Here is a 16,729-nt window from a genome sequence, read left to right on the forward strand (position 1 = left end):
CCGGCAGATTCCGACAGGACAGGACAAGGTTACAGCAAACATGACGACAGTCTGGTTCAGGCATGAATGACACAAACAAACAAGAATCCGACAAGGACAGGAGCAGAAACAGAGAGAGATATAGGGACCTAATCAGAGGGAAAAAGGGAACAGGTGGGAAACGGGGTGAATGGGTAGTTAGAGGAGACAAGGAACAGCTGGGAGAAAGCGGGGGAGAAAAGGTAACCTAACAACGACCAGCAGAGGGAGACAGGGTGAAGGGAAAGGACAGAGACAAGACAACATGACAGTACATGACAGTACCCCCCCACTCACCGAGCGCCTCCTGGCGCACTCGAGGAGGAAACCTGGCGGCAACGGAGGAAATCATCAATCAGCGCACGGTCCAGCACGTCCCGAGAGGGAACCCAACTCCTCTCCTCAGGACCGTACCCCTCCCAGTCAACTAGGTACTGATGACCACGGCCCCGAGGACGCATGTCCAAGATTTTACGGACCCTGTAGATAGGTGCGCCCTCGACAAGGATGGGGGGGGGGGGGGGGGAAGACGAGCGGGGGCGCGAAGAACGGGCTTAACACAGGAGACATGGAAGACCGGGTGGACGCGACGAAGATATCGCGGAAGAAGAAGTCGCACTGCGACAGGATTAATGACCTGAGAGATACGGAATGGACCAATGAACCGCGGGGTCAACTTGCGAGAAGCCGTCTTAAGGGGAAGGTTCTGAGTGGAGAGCCAAACTCTCTGACCGCGACAATATCTAGGGCTCTTAGTTCTACGCTTATTAGCAGCTCTCACAGTCTGCGCCCTATAACGGCAAAGTGCAGACCTGACCCTCTTCCAGGTGCGCTCGCAACGTTGGACAAAAGCCTGAGCGGAGGGGACGCTGGACTCGGCGAACTGAGATGAGAACAACGGAGGCTGGTACCCGAGGCTACTCTGAAAAGGAGATAGCCCGGTCGCAGACGAAGGAAGCGAGTTGTGGGCGTATTCTGCCCAGGGGAGCTGTTCTGACCAAGACGCAGGGTTGCGAAAAGAAAGACTGCGTAAGATGCGACCAATAGTCTGATTGGCCCGTTCTGCTTGACCGTTAGACTGGGGGTGAAAGCCGGAAGAGAGACTGACGGAAGCCCCAATCAAACGGCAAAACTCCCTCCAAAATTGAGACGTGAATTGCGGACCTCTGTCCGAAACGACGTCTGACGGAAGGCCATGAATTCTGAAAACATTCTCGATGATGATTTGTGCCGTCTCTTTAGCAGAAGGAAGCTTAGCAAGGGGAATGAAATGAGCCGCCTTAGAGAACCTATCGACAACCGTAAGAATAACAGTCTTCCCCGCTGACGAAGGCAGTCCGGTGACAAAATCTAAGGCGATGTGAGACCACGGTCGAGAGGGAATAGGAAGCGGCCTGAGACGGCCGGCAGGAGGAGAGTTACCGGACTTAGTCTGCGCGCAGACCGAACAAGCAGCCACGAAACGACGCGTGTCATGCTCCCGGGTGGGCCACCAGAAACGCTGGCGAATGGAAGCAAGCGTACCCCGAACGCCAGGGTGGCCGGCTAACTTGGCAGAGTGAGCCCACTGAAGAACGGCCAGACGAGTAGGAACGGGAACGAAAAGAAGGTTCCTAGGACAAGCGCGCGGCGACGGAGTTTGAGTGAGTGCTTGCTTTACCTGCCTCTCAATTCCCCAGACAGTCAACCCGACAACACGCCCCTCAGGGAGAATCCCCTCGGGGTCAGTGGAGGCTACTGAAGAACTGAAGAGACGAGACAAAGCATCAGGCTTGGTGTTCTTAGAGCCCGGACGATAAGAAATCACGAACTCGAAACGAGCGAAAAACAGCGCCCAACGCGCCTGACGCGCATTAAGTCGTTTGGCAGAACGGATGTACTCAAGGTTCCTATGGTCAGTCCAAACGACAAAAGGAACGGTCGCCCCCTCCAACCACTGTCGCCATTCGCCTAGGGCTAACCGGATGGCGAGCAGTTCGCGGTTACCCACATCATAGTTACGTTCCGACGGCGACAGGCGATGAGAAAAATACGCGCATGGGTGGACCTTGTCGTCAGAGAGGGAGCGCTGAGAAAGGATGGCTCCCACTCCCACCTCTGACGCGTCAACCTCGACAACGAACTGTCTAGAGACGTCAGGTGTAACAAGGATAGGAGCGGATGTAAAACGATTCTTGAGGAGATCAAAAGCTCCCTGGGCGGAAACGGACCACTTAAAGCACGTCTTGACAGAAGAGGATGAAACGACGATAGAAGTTCGCGAAGCCGAGAAAGCGCTGCAGCTCGACGCGTGACTTAGGGACGGGCCAATCAATGACAGCTTGGACCTTAGCGGGATCCATCTTAATGCCTTCAGCGGAAATAACAGAACCGAGAAATGTGACGGAGGAGGCATGAAAAGTGCACTTCTCAGCCTTCACAAAAAGACAATTCTCTAAAAGGCGCTGGAGGACACGTCGAACGTGCTGAACATGAATCTGGAGTGACGGTGAAAAAATCAGGATATCGTCAAGGTAAACGAAAACAAAGATGTTCAGCATGTCTCTCAGGACATCATTGACTAATGCCTGAAAGACAGCTGGAGCGTTAGCGAGGCCGAAAGGAAGAACCCGGTATTCAAAGTGCCCTAACGGAGTGTTAAACGCCGTCTTCCACTCGTCCCCCTCCCTGATGCGCACGAGATGGTAAGCGTTACGAAGGTCCAACTTAGTGAAAAACCTGGCTCCCTGCAGGATCTCGAAGGCTGAAGACATAAGAGGAAGCGGATAACGATTCTTCACTGTTATGTCATTCAGCCCTCGATAATCTATGCAGGGGCGCAGAGACCCGTCCTTCTTCTTGACAAAAAAAAACCCCGCTCCGGCGGGAGAGGAGGAGGGGACTATGGTACCGGCGTCAAGAGCTACAGACAAATAATCTTCGAGAGCCTTACGTTCGGGAGCCGACAGAGAGAATAGTCTACCCCGGGGGGGGGTGGTTCCCGGAAGGAGATCAATACTACAATCATACGACCGGTGTGGAGGAAGAGAGGTGGCCCTGGACCGACTGAACACCGTGCGCAGATCGTGATATTCCTCCGGCACCCCTGTCAAAAAAAGGGAAAGGACAGAGACAAGACAACATGACAGTACATGACATTTTTACTTAAATACTTTATATCAAAATAAAGAAAGTTGCACCCTCCATATATAAACTCCCAGTAATGTATTGGGTATTTACCAATGTTTTAGCATCACTATGCCTTCTTCAGGGTAATGTCATGAAAACTTGAACCAGGTTATGTAGACAGACATTGCAATTTGTGCCATAATGATTAAGTTAATTAGAATTAATTAGTGAAAATGTTTTTAAAAAACAATCGTTGATGGCATATTAAATATATTAGGCTATTGTTATCGTATAGAAACATCATTGAATATAGTACATCATATTAGCATCCACATACATTATTGTTTAATTCAATTTCACATATTTAATTGTTTCGTATTTCATTTCATATTTGTTACATGTAAACTTTTGGTTCAACCTTAATCTATAATGAGCATCATCAACAGGGGGAACATATTAGGTGTACACTAATAAGCTGTAGAAAGATTATATACATTTATAAGACTTCATAAAAGAAGGAATTGTTCATAAGAAGGGCCTGAGATCAAAGTCAATATTCAGACCACTAGGGGTCAATGTTTTTAGAGAGGATATCCTGTAAGGCTCCCTTTGTCGGCTTTTCCACACGAACAGATGATGAGATAGATTACTCCCGGGGTCTTGCATGAGATGATTACCCCTAACAGGGATGTTTCGACCTGTATGTGGGTGTCTGAAGAAGGATGTTTTTATAATGCTATTGCACTGTGCACATGATCCACATTTGTAGTTCCCATTTGGGATAGGTGTCAAGAGTGTCTGAGTGAGCTCAGGGGGCATGTCAGATCTCACCAAGCTATCTCCAATATTGTGACCACGCTTATAGACCACCAGCGGGCTTTTTTTTGTGTGTCTGATTGCAGAATATGCCAGTCCTTTTTCAGGATTGCTTTCATTTTCTCTGAACCCTTGGTGTATTTAGTGCAACAGATGGTTGCGTTGTTTTTCTTCTCTGGTTGAGTTTTAAGTAATTCCTCTCTTGGTTTATGAGATATTTTCATCATTGCAGCATCAAGAGTTTTGTCCTTGTAGCTTCTCATTTTGAATTGATCTGTCATTTTTTTTAGCATTGTTGTCAAAATCTGTCTGGTGGCCACAGATTTGTTTAATCCTGCATAACTGGTTGACCATTCTTGAGGGGAAGGGGGTGCATACTATTCACACATAGCAAGGCATTGCGGTCTGTGGGCTTTGTATATAAGTCTGTGTGTACTGCATCATTATATTTGATGATCTATAAGTCCAGGTAGTGTATTTTTCTCTCATCAGTCTACATGGGGATTTTAAGGTATTCAGAGCTCTCGTTTAGTAGAGTTTGGAATTAATTTAGTTCCTGCTGACTTCCTTCCCAGAGCACAAATACATCATCTATGTATCTCTTCCATAGGAGGATTTTAGAAACTTTCCCTGCAGAAGACACAGTGATGCAGAAACGTTGGCAAATACCCAATAAATTACTGGGAGTTTATATATGGAGTGAGCGACTTTCTTTATTTTGATAGTTTATCGTTTATTTCCCCACAAAAACACATTTTTCTGGGTGTGCACCAGCTCATGTTTTTTAATCTGCTTAAGTACTTTACACCACTGTAAATAACACACATATGGGAGTTTATATATGGAGTGTGCGACTTTCTTTATTTTGATATAAAGTATTTAAGTAAAAATACTTTAAAGTACTGTATCTGTACTTTATTATTTATGTTTTTGACATATTTTACACTTACTTAACAACATTACTAAAGAATATAATGTACTTTACACTCCATACATTTCCCTGACACCCAAAAGTACTCATTACATGTTGAATGCTTAGCAGGACAGAAAATGGTCCAATTCCCACACTTCAAGAGAACATCCCTGGTCATCTCTCCTGCCTCTGATCTGGTGTACTCGCTAATCACTTCCACTATATTTAAAACCAAATACTTTTAGACTTTTACTCAGGTAGTATCTTATTGGCTGACTTTCACTTTTATTTGAATAATTTTCTACTAAAGGTAACTTTACTTTTACTCAAGTATGACAATTGAGACTTCCGGAAATGGCTAAGCTCTAACAAGACGTGTCTGCGTAGCGTCCTCAAACTTTCAAACCTTTTTAAGGCATTTGACATGGTTTACCTTTTCGTCAATAGTGAGTTGGAAGTTAAAACATCTATTGTATCGTCAAATTAAAATATGCCCAATATGTCAAAGCCTCAGACAAGGCATGGAAAAATGCCCCTCTCTGACAGCCCTTCTTCGAATTCGGCAGATGCTAGCTCGGAAGAAGCACCAGCATGGTTCAGAATGGAGATAGATGGACAAGGGTATAACAAAAATCCAAGAGACACTTTCTGAACACCTCAGCAAAATTGATGTACTGGTCGATAAACTCCACGAAGACCAGATAGTCACAAAGGGACGAGTGACAAAGTTAGAAAAAGCCCATGCTGACCACCAGGCTGCCATCCTGGACGTCCATGAGGAAGTGGACCAAAAATACAAGAAGTGAGAATTTGAGACTTCAAGGTTTCCCAGAGGCCGTGGAGGGAAGAGACGTGATCTGCTTTCTACAGGAATGGATTCCCAAAATTCTGGATCTACCCCCTCCCGCGCACCCACTGGAGATCGAGAGGGCCCATCGCACCCTACGGAGGCGGCTGCCTGGCCAGGTTGCACCCAGGGCATTTGTCATTACATTTCTACACCAGAACACTGTTCGCATCCTGTCTGCTAACCGAGCAAAGGGAGAGCTCAAGTATGGAGATGCCAGAATCATGATCTTTCCGGATCTTTCTCCCACACTACACAAGAGGAGGATGGCTTTCTCCCCACTGAAGAGACTTCTACGTCAGGCTGGCTTGGCATACGACCTGAGCTACCCAGCGACTTTGTGGATCGAAACCAAGAATGGTGAGCGCACATTTGACTCTGTGAAGATGGCTGAAACATACATGAGGAAAGAACTTCCTGACTTGTTCACGTCTACTACATCCCGAGGAACTGTCTTTTGAACTTGGATACAGTGGATAGTGAACTGTTAGCACATGATGAAACAACGAAATTACTCATATGATCGACTGGCTGGATGGCTGGCTAGATGGCTAGTGCGATAATGACTAGCGAGGTAAAGTTGGATGTTAGCTAATGTTGGCTGTGCTACTTAGCCAGCTCGCTAAGTTTACAAGGTTGTAGCTTTAGCTACTATACGTCCACACTATGCCAGGTAGTTATAATTTTTCTGTATACTTTAATTTATGCAGAGAGGTCCAGCCGGGTTTAGTTAAATAGTTATGTGGCATTTGACTGGGTTTCAAGCCTAACTATGTTTATATTACTTCAGGGAATATTAGCTACTATTACGTTTGCTGGCTTGTTTATTGTTAGAGATATATGCTAGCGTTACTGATACCGGGACCGGGATAAGTTACCCGCTGGCCGCCTATTTGCCAACTAGCTGATAGCTTTACACTTGTGTATGTGCATACGTGTGTGTGTGTGTATATATATATATATTTTTTTGGGGACAGTGAACTCAGGAGGATGGTGATTGTTTAACTACTTGTCCCTATTTTATGAGAGATGATTGTTATCGTCTGTTAAAGGTTTTCATTTATACATCACAGCTTGATGTCTTTTTTCCTGACCTGCTGGGGTGCATTTGTGGTCATCGCTTTTGTCGCCTCGCAGCACAGGTCTCAGGGCGCATTGGGGAATGCCGATTGGTTGACATTTGGGTGTGCTTGTAGGCTCTGTTGGTGACTATGAACGCGCACAAGGTTTTTGTTGTTGTTGTTGAGACATGCTCAAGTTGGGCTAAATAATCCGGTCATTATTGTTGTAATCGAATTGTATTTTGTTACTTGACTAACAATATGTTTATGCTACAAGGAACAGTCAATGTAGTTCCAATTCCATATACATATAATTTAGAATTAACCTAATTAGAGCGATGCTATGCATAGTAGGTACATCTAGTTTAAAGACTAGCATCTAAGGATATGGGTACTTTCACTCCCTCAGTTGGGGAGGGGGTTGGGTGGGTTTGTGGTAGGGTCAGGGTATTAGCTCACGAGATGTTTACTACTTTAAATTTTCAAGTTGTATACACTCAATGCAATTTTGTTTCTTTCCTTTTCCCTATTTCTTATTTTCTTTAAAGATGTCTGCACCTAATAACTATACTTTTATGACACTTAACATTAGGGGTACTAAATGCCCAGTCAAGCGCAAACGCATTCTGAATGATCTAAAGCAGCATAAGGTTGATATAGCTCTTCTTCAGGAGACACACCTGACTGACTCTGAGCATGATAAACTGAAGAGAATGGGTGGGCCAAGTGTACTATTCATCTTTCACCTCTCGGGCAAGAGGGGTGGCCATACTCATTAATAAGCATTGCCCCTTTCAGATACAATCTCAGAATAAAGACAAAGGGGGAAGGTTTGTGATCATTCAAGGTTTCATTAATACTGAGCCCATTACCATTGTGATTGTGTATGGTCCTAACCATGATGATCCTACATTTTACAAAGACATCTTTTTGAAGATAATGTGCCCATCATCAAAGATAATAATGGCAGGGGATTTTAACTTGGTACTGGACCCTTCCAGTGATAGATCTTCCTCTAATAGTATCAACCTCACACAGGAAGCTAAAATGTTAAAAGCAGAAATTAAACACTTTGTACTCGTAGACTTATGGACATTTCACAACCAAAAGGTTAAAGAATACTCATTTTACTCCCCTGTCCATAACAATTACTCTAGAAGAGACTTATTTCTTATTCCTGCAGCCAGGGGAAGTTTAACTACTGGGTGTAAGTACTTACCAAGATGTATATCAGATCATTCTGCCCTGCTGGCTTCAGTACCCGTCAGTAGAGCACAGCCACCCTCAAGAAGATGGAGGTTTGGTACATATTTACTAAATACTCCCACATTTGTAACATTTCTGAACACTCATATATACTTATTTTTTAGCACCAATAACAACTCTGCCTCTTCCCTAATTTTATGAGAAGCTCTCCTTGCATATCTGAGGGGGCAAATCATATCCTTTAGTTCAGATGCTTGTCAGATGTATAAGGCTCAAGTAGATTCGTTGGGGAATGAAATTACAGATCTGGAAAATGAACATAGTGTAACATTTGATGACTCAACTCTACAAAAATTTGACTCAAAGCGATTGGAATATAACACCCTGACGACCCATGAAGTGGAAAATGCTCTCAGGAGAACAAAACAAAACCACTACGAACATGGAGATAAAGCAGGAAAGTTGCTTCCTGGCCAGATAAGACGAGAGGATGCTAGTAGAGTTATTAGCTCTATTAAGCTACCCAGTAACACAGTTGTTCACAGTCCTGAGGAAATTTATCCAGTCTTCAGGGAGTTTTATGAAACATTGTACAAGTCTGAAGGGGATGCCCCTGCCACAATGCATGAGTTTTTGAACAAACTCAATTTACAAACTTTAATGATGAGGATAGAGAGCACTTGGAGAAAGAGATTACATCAGAGGAAATTAGGGAATCCATTTTCAACACTGCTGGGGGAAAATCACCAGGGTTAGACGGATTCCCTATTGATTTCTTTTGATCCTTTTTACCCAAACTAATTGAGCCTCTTTACAGTAAGTTTAATTATGCCATAGAGACAGAAAAGCTCCCAGACAATGATCACAGTTTTGTTAAAACCTGGGAAAGATCCTATGCTTTGTGGGTCGTATAGACCAATATCTCTATTGAACACTTCATATAAGATTCTTACGAAACTCATTGCTCTTAGACTGGATAAGGTTCTACCGGACTTGGTTGATATGGACCAAACAGGCTTTGTAAGAAACCGCTCATCTCCTGATAATATCAGAAGAGTATTTAATATTATGCATTATGTAGAGAATGACCAAGAATCTGTAGTGGCGTTTTGAAGTTTTACAGAGGAAGAATATTGGACCTAAGTATGTAGGTCTGATTAGATTACTGTACAAATGTATTATATTTGTAGCAAAACCAGATTCATTAAATTGGCAGAGCTATTATATGGAAGAGTGACACTCCGCCAAGCAAGCAGATGTGGCTAAAAGAACTATCTTCCTATATTCCATCTGAAAGAATAACATACAATTGATGTAATAAACCCTTTGAATTTACTGATGTCTGGGGGGACTTTCAGTAGTTTCTAGAGACGTCACCTTAGCTGCCTCATTACTACTTTCTTCATGAATCTATTATTATTATTTGTTTTTGTGTTGAATCATTTATTTTCTAGCATGGAATGTGAAGGTCATTCTGTTTCTTTTTTTGCTGTTAATCAGTGAAGTTAATACCGGTAGAGGGGAGGGAGGGGGGTGTTCCTGTGTTGGGGAGGGAAGGGTTTTGCACGATGTGCTCCCATGTAGCATGGTGTTTTGTTTAGGTGGAAGGAATAACGGGGCATTATCTGTATCATATTCTGATGATTGTTAAATTGTTAAAAAAAAAAAAAATGCCAATAAATATATTCTAAAAAAAAAAGTATGACAAGTTAGTACTTTTTCCACCACTAGTTATTTACATTTTAGTCATTTAGCATACGGTCACACTGGTCAACCGTGGGAATCGCACCCACAACCCTGGCGACTAAACCACACTGCTTCATCAAAAAGCAGAACCAAATTACCTGGTTTGAAGTTGAGATGACATGGTGCAAGTGATCAGTGCCGTTCGAGATTCTACATTGACTACAGCCATTGTGAATATCTCCACAGATCTCCACAACCTACAGTATAGTATGCATGCTATCTTGAACATGCACATTTTATATGATTAACTTTACATATGAATACATGTATAGTTACAGTAACCTCAAAATGTTACTTATGTTAAGGTTGAATAAATACTGTTACATTAGTTTGTAAGAGAGCCTTAACTTTAGGCTATTACCTGTATTACAAAAGTAATATTGAATTGTGTTTAGTTGACAACATCAATTTAGGCTTCAGGCATGTCACTTCCCCTATTGGCTGACGGTGCTCATACCGAATGGGACCAAAAAATTGTGGGTTTAGCTTTGACTCAAAACGAATGCACAACAAGAAAACACACACAACTACTACTATTATAGTATAGAAGTCAAAATACCAGTAGCTATGTTCCTACTTGGACATAATCAAAAACATTGACACCACAGTGATTCTCGTTCTAAGAGGATGCTCTAATAAATAAACAATTGCGATTGTCAGGTTTATTTGAGTACTGGGAATTTATTTGCCGTGCATTATTGCTGATAAGTTGAATATGAAACTAAAATCGTGAAAGTTTTTCAAAGGCGTCCGTGGCGTCAGCTGCGAACGTTCCACACAGGTGTTCAATGAGCGATTGAGTTCTAGGAAACTCACTAGGTCTACTCTCATTTTAATACATTCAAAACCACTACTGTAATGAAAATAAAAGCCAATAAAGTGAATATTTACTGTCAAAGTACTATCTTATTCAAATGTTGAATTAGGCCTATTTTATTTAATTTTACATTTCATGCCTATTCAAGTGGTTTTGACAAACTTTTATTATGTGGACGGCTACTATGTCATAATGTACATGATGTCATAATGAAGCATTCTTTTGTTAAAATAAGACATTCCATAGACAGGTCATTGATGCTCTTCCATATCTGAGGTAGGACCTATAATTTAATGAAATAATCTCAAATACACTACTTTTATCTTATGAGAACTTTATTTGATCAATAACTGTAAGAAAAACGGTTATGTTTTGTGATTTGTGACAAAAAAAAGTATTTATTTAAACTAAGTATTGTGGTCTTAATATATTCTTGAAACTGTAGAGTTAAATCCTACGTGAGCAAATTATCTGGAAGTCCAAATTGAAGGTAGGCCTTAGTCTGTGAATCTTTCATTTTTATGAATTTGTGAACATTTTGGCAGGAATTGGAATGTCCTTTGAAAGTGGAAAAACACTAGTTCATAAAAACAACTTTGATCAAATTCTATTGTAATATATGTAATTTATTCTATATTCTTATTCTCAAACATATTGTTTGCTCTTCCACTGTGACTCTCACAGCCATGAAAGACAGAGGGAAGTCCATGACTAGGACACAAGAGACCAGTCAGAACAGTTCTGAGAACAGCCTGACAGACATCCTCAGTGTCCGGTGTGCCAGTGATATTGTCCTACAGCCAATGCCACCAGGGAGAAAGAATAGCCGATCCCACTTCCACAACATGGATGTGATTAAAGAGAGGGCTGACATGGGAAGGCTTCCATTGGCCACTCCACCCATCAGGCTCCCAATGCTCACTGTGACCTCTCTCAATGCCCAAAGGAACAAAAACACCCTCAAGGTGCCTCGCATGCCTCGTCTGCAGCTGGAGGGACAGATGGGTAGCAAGCCTCTGGGTCCGGTTAAAACCAAAACCGGAGGGGGCACATTGATCTCCAGCCACAAGAAGGAGCCAGAGGTTAAATCCAGCAGACCACAGATATCAGGAAGCATCCCTAGGAGACCCAATTTATGCTCCACTGCAGCCAAGGCAGTAGCTCCTTTATCTGGGACTCCATGCAGCCAGTCTGAGATCAGGATCCAGGCCAATCCTCTCAAGAGGTCTAACATCCAGGACCAAAGGCCCCGCTCTCCTCCTGCTCAGGCCAGACGGTCTCTGTCCGACGGAAGCCTCTTGCAGCCGCCATGTTCTCCTGTGGATGTCCTCCAGCCGGAGGTCCAGGCCAGCAGAAGCCTGGCTCGACCCAAGACCGGGATAGCTAGGATAACAAGACATACTGATGGCAGCACTCTGAGGTTCCCTAACCAGACCTTAGAGCTTATAAACTCCATGGGTAGGAGGGAGAGCACCAATTCTTTCCCTGTGCTGCCAACCATTGCAGTGTCAGCCTCACCTCCCCTGATGGCCATCCCATTGCCTACCCCAATGGTCAGCCATGTGCCTGACCTTCTGGTGCCTACTCCATCTGCATCTCCGGTTCCTTCCAGCCGAGTGCCTGCCCCACCTGCCTCCCCAGTGCCAGCCCGGCCTGCCAACGCCAGATCACGGCGTGTGTCAAAGAAGATCCAGCTATTACAGATCCAGTCTGCTATGCTGGACCAGCAGCTACCAGAACAACTGGGTGACAAACAAATCATATTACCCTCTGAGCCCCTGTCCTTCAGTAGCACTGAGAGGATGTTCCTCTGTGGTCCACCTTTAGTCTGCGGAGATGATGGCTGTCACCCCCTGACCAGACATACACCCAGCCACACAGGTCGCACCGACCACTCCCCTTTACTGACCAGTGGGAGAGCCGTGCAGGCGGATGAGAAGTGCCCCTTTGATACCCTCTTGACCCCCTTGGTCCCACTGGCAGAACAGCCTCCTATCAAGCGGGGGCACATGCCCACCTCCCGTGCCAAGGCTGAGCGGGAGAATAGACAACGAGGGCGTAGGAAGAGAGTGAAGCCCATTCACTGGGACGTTAACTTTAAGTCTGGGCCTTTCTTCCCAGTGTGTGTCTCTCCATCACTGTCCTCGATATTGGAGGTGGATGAAGAGTCTCTTTCTGAAGAGATGGAGCAAAGCCAGTTGTAAGGGGTCGCACACACACACACACACCTTCATTTTATTTATTTTTTACCTTTATTTAAATTGTGAAGTTAGTTAAGAACAAATTCTTATTTACAATGACGACCTACCCCGGCCAAACCCTAAACCGGACGACACTGGAACAATTATGAGCCTCTTCCTGAAGATGGACTGCTTCAACCCCTTAGGAGTATCCAGAGTATCTAGTACGCTGATGTGATGATAGAATATGTCCCTCAGTATGAACTAGAGATTAATATTAATCCACTTGTTATTCTAGTTGGGCAAATGTTAATTTATCATCAGCATGTTCCAAAGAATTCTGTTTCTATAAAGTTTTATTGCAGTTGAAAATGATCTGTGGTGTGTGTTGTTGGTTTCTTGTGAGCTATGAAGTATACCCTTTTAGTAGAATGTTTATTTCTTCATTGGATTTGTTGACCAAAGAGTAGAGGTAAGTGCTGATCGGAATAAAATAAGTGAAGTTCCGATTCAAATTTGTATTATTCCGAAGGAGGTACATCTGACGCGAAGAGGCCCTGTCTCAACTTGCACATGTAAGGGAAGCAGACAGCTGCAGATGAAATATAACTGCTGGGTTCTGCGGTAACCAGGTCTCTCTTGCCAAAATAACCCACTTTTGCAAGAAAGACCTGGATAGTGCCACATAAGAAACACTTATATAAATGATTCCTTTTATACGAATAAAAACCACCCCTTTATCTGGAATAGATGTAGTGTTGCCTTACATTTGTGTAATATGAATGACATTTGCTTAGCCTTCCAACTGTGCTTCGTTTAAAATACCGTTGGTTGGACTGCGAGGAAGAGACTGTATTGTTTTTCTTTTGATCTGAAGCCTGACACTGTACGACACGTCGTGTCTCATCCTTCGTCTTTTGAATAAAACTTCCTCAGCATGATTTTATTCTAACATTATCCATGTTTGTTTTTTTCAACCCTCAAAAACAAATGTTGATCCCCATGTAACGACAGGTGATATTCCACAGGGGGGCACTAAAGTTTTGTAAGAAAGGAGGTTGAACACTTTGTACCTTGAACACCATCTAAACTAACACACAGCCTCAACTATTTAAATGACAGAAATGTAGGGTATGTAAACATTATATAAAGTGGCACAGTTTAAATGACTAGTGATACATTTATTACATCGAATAATTCATTATTAAAGTGGCTAGAGATTGAGTCTGTATGTTGGCAGCAGCCACTCAATGCATTGCCATCAGCCATCGAGAGAATGTCTCCTATGAAATCTATAAAAGCTATCCAACTGCCTAAGTTGTACCTAATGGAAGCGTAAAATAATTAACAATTTTAAAATCTCTATATTTGACACATTATTTATATTTTATGACTGAAAATATCCATGTAGAATGCCAGAATGAAGCAACACGGAAGGCAACTCAACGGCTGTAGTGTAGTTCTTCTTTAAAGTATTTAAACTGGAACAACCATTTTAGTAATGGATTCAATATATCCAGTAAGAATTCCGGCTCTCACAGACCTGTTAGTTTTTTTTAAAGAAGCCCTCCTGTTCTCCACTCATTACCTGTATTAACTGCACCTGTTTGAACTCGTTACCTGTATAAAAGACACCTATCCACACACTCAATCAAACAGACTCCAACCTCTCCACAATGGCCAAGACTAGAGAGCTGTGTAAGGACATCAGGGATACAATTGTAGACCTGCACAAGGCTGGGATAGGCTACAGGACAATATGCAATCAGCTTGGTGAGAAGGCAACAACTGTTGGCGCAATTAATAGAAAATGGAAGAAGTTCAAGATGACGGTCAATCACCCTCGATCTGGGGCTCCATGCAAGATCTCACCTCGTGAACCATCCACCAGGAAAAACTTCCCCTGAACAGTGAGATAGAGGACATTTGTCATCTGCCTATGAGATAGCCAGAAGCATCTCATACACTTATTTTCTCTGATCTGCAACTATTCTGTTGTGTCTATAGAACTGTACTGCTCTCCAGTCCCTGTTTAAAAGCGCTTGGGGAGAAGCAGCAATGCATTTCTCACAGTCTTGTTTTCCAGGCATTTTTCCCCATTCGGATAAAGTTCATCAAGGAATCTTCAACTGCATCCACCTCTATTGTCGACCAATACCTTTTTGTTCCTTTGTCACCTTTGTAAAGAGATGGCATTATGAATGACTACATTAAATAAAGGTTGACTACAATACAGTACTTGAACATCTCTCTGTATTAACTCTACAAGGTTACAGCTGTATCTGCAGAGACTGTGTTGAAATTAAACTAATAATCCCAACTAAATAACTACATAGATAAGGATGTGAGAGGAGAATGTGCAATGCTGACATCAAGGCAGACTCAATCTGTATGGAATCTAAGCCCAACAATCTGTTTGCAATGTAAACCTTCTAATAAAAGCAATACCTATTAAATCAAGTTCCCTCCCTCAAGAAAAACAATGTAAAGTGTGGTAATCCTTCTGTGTTATCATCTATCCTGACACACTAGTTCCAGATCTAACGTCTTGACTTGTGTCCAATCCAAACCGAACCGTTCTGTGCTGGCATGGTTGGAAATACACTAACTGATAAAGACAGGATTGATCTGGACCAGCACAGTACGGCCATAAGTTGACACTACAGAGTGAAAATGCACTGCCTGAAGGCAATAGGAAACATGCTTACCGTGTGAGCCTCTCTTTTGTCCCAGTCTTCCCTTGGTTATTGGTTGTTTGGCCCGAATCGCTGACATCTCTCCTGGAAAACATGTTGAAAAGGACATTGTAATTAAGAATAGGTCCATGTGTATGTAAGGTATAGGCATACCGGTCAGATTTTCTTCATAGGATTCTTCAGATGACTCCTCTTTCTCAGAGTCATTCTCTGATGCGCAATCAGTGGCCGCAGCATCCATTTCTTCAGACATAATAGTTTGTAAAAGACAAAAACAAAATCAAATTGCAGCAAGTTAAATCAATGCACAACAAATTAGAGTCAGCATTTTTTGCCAGAGTGAAAATGCACTGACTGAAGACAGTAGTAAACATGTTTACCGTGTGAACCTCTCTTTTGTCCCAGCTTTCCCTTGGTCATTGGCCCGAATCGCTGACATCTCTCCTGGAAAACATCAGTGGGAATCATGTCAGTTTCACCCAATCCAACCTATGAACCAATCCATAAGCGATAACTGTTGGAGCAACTAAAAATGCAGGTTTATAACAGCTGTGCCATTCAAGCCTATTGAATATGGTATGAGAGGGACGGCTACAGCCACACAAACCCTACAGATACAGCCATGTAGTGAGAGGGGAACGCACAATACCATGCTGAAATGAAGGCAGACTCCATCAGGGTGGATCCTAACCTTTTTCACACCACTGTACAATCCAAACGGAACCGTTCTGTGCTGGCATGGTTGGAAATACACTAACTGACAGAGATGGTCGCCTCGCTTCGCGTTCTTAGGAAACTATGCAGTATTTTTGGGGTTTTTTTTTGGGGGGGGGGGGGTCGGGGGGAATTTTACCCCGTTTCCTCCCCAATTTCGTAGTATCTTGTCTCATCGCTACAACTCCCGTACGGGCTCGGGAGAGACGAAGGTTGAAAGTCATGCGTCCTCCGATACACAACCCAACCAAGCCACACTGCTTCTTAACACAGCGCGCATCCAACCCGGAAGCCAGCCGCACCAATGTGTCGGAGGAAACACGGTGCACCTGGCAACCTTGGTTAGCGTGCACTGCGCCCGGCCCGCCACAGGAGTCGCTTTTGCGCGTTGAGACAAGGATTTCCCTACCGGCCAAACCCTCCCTAACCCGAACGACGCTAGGCCAACTGTGCGTCTCCCCACGGACCTCCCCGTCGCGGCCGGTTACGACAGAGCCTGGGCGCGAACCCAGAGTCTCTGGTGGCACAGCTGGCGCTGCAGTACAGGGCCCTTAACCACTGCGCAACCCGGGAGGCAGTATTTTGTTTTTTAATGTCTATTTCTTAC

The 16,729-nt window shown here is 43.5% G+C and overlaps 1 long non-coding RNA gene across 1 annotated transcript; it reads right to left on the bottom strand.

Annotated features, from left to right (window-relative positions):
* Positions 1–14,560: 14,560 nt before the first annotated feature.
* Positions 14,561–15,979, bottom strand: LOC118964696. Its single transcript, XR_005051912.1, has 3 exons — positions 15,798–15,979; positions 15,421–15,651; positions 14,561–14,889 (listed from the first exon to the last, which is right to left on the bottom strand). It is a non-coding gene; the product is annotated as an uncharacterized LOC118964696 (long non-coding RNA).
* Between the last annotated feature and the right edge of the window lie 750 nt (positions 15,980–16,729).

The sequence above is a fragment of the Oncorhynchus mykiss genome, chromosome 1 (assembly GCF_013265735.2).
Source record: "Oncorhynchus mykiss isolate Arlee chromosome 1, USDA_OmykA_1.1, whole genome shotgun sequence".
Classification (NCBI taxonomy): domain Eukaryota; kingdom Metazoa; phylum Chordata; class Actinopteri; order Salmoniformes; family Salmonidae; genus Oncorhynchus; species Oncorhynchus mykiss.